Genomic DNA, 1,302 nt, shown 5'->3' on the forward strand with positions numbered 1-1,302 from the left:
TTAGCCAGGCATGGTGACACATGCCTGTAATCCCAGCTACTCAGGAGGCTGAGGCAGGAGAATCGCTTGAACTCAGGAGGCGGAGGTTGCAGTGAGTTGAGATCATGCCACTGCACTGCAGCCTAGGGATAAAGCAAGACTCTGTCTCCAAAAAATTAAATAAATAAATAAAACATGTTGCACATCAGGTGTGGTGGCTCACGCCTGTAATCCTGGTGCTTTGTGAAGCTGAGGTAGGAGGACTGGTTGGCTCCAGGAGGTTAAGGCAGAGGTAAACCATTATTGTGCCACTGCACTCCAGCCTTGGTGACAGAATGAGACCCTGTTTCAAAAAAATAATAATAATAATAAGTAAAAAAAAGAAGAAGAGAAGAATTAACCTGAGTAGCTATCTATCGCAGGAATGAAATGATGGTTTAACATTTTAAATCTATTTAATTCACCTCATTAACCAACTAAAGAGCAAAACAAAACTTATGATCACCTCAATATGTACAGAAAAAAGCATTTGAGAAAATTCATGTAAAAATTCTCAGCAAAGTAGGAAGAGAAGGAAACTTCTTTAGCCTGATAAAGAGTATTTAGAATAATACAGATAACATCATACTTAATGATGAAAGATTGAATGCGTTCCTCTTAATATCAAGAAGGTAAGGATGTTTTGTTTACTATTGTACTAGCAATTCTAGCCAGTTCAATAAGGCAAGAAAAAAGAAATAAAAGGCATATAGATTTGAAAGGAATAGGTAAAACTATATTTATTTGCAAAGAACAAGATTATCTTGGCCGGGCACAGTGGCTCATGCCTGTAATCCCAGCACTTTGGGAGGTTGAGGCAGGTGGATCACCTGAGGTCAGGAGTTCAAGACAAGCCCAACCAATATAGTGAAACCCCATCTGTACTAAAATTACAAAAATTAGTGGGCATGGTGGCATGTGCCTGTAGTCCCAGCTACTCTGGAAGCTGAGGCAGGAGAATCACTTGAACCCAGGAGGTGGTGGTTGCATTGAGCTGAGATTGCGCCACTGCACTCCAGCCTGGGCGACAGTGAGACCCCATCTCAAAAAAGAAAAAAAAAAGTTTATCTCTGTAGAAAATGCTAAGGAACCTAAAAATGGCTATTAAAACTAAGTAAGCTGGGTGCAGTGGCTCACACCTGTAATCCCAGCACTTTGGGAGGCCAAGGGGGGCAGATCGTGAGGTCAGGAGTTCGAGATCAGCCTGGGCAACATGGTGAAACCCCGTCTCTACTAAAAATACAAAAATTAGCCAGGTGTGGTGGTGCACGCCTGTAATCTCAG

Source organism: Colobus angolensis, unplaced genomic scaffold (genome assembly GCF_000951035.1).
Source record: "Colobus angolensis palliatus isolate OR3802 unplaced genomic scaffold, Cang.pa_1.0 Scaffold4, whole genome shotgun sequence".
In the NCBI taxonomy this organism is placed as follows: domain Eukaryota; kingdom Metazoa; phylum Chordata; class Mammalia; order Primates; family Cercopithecidae; genus Colobus; species Colobus angolensis.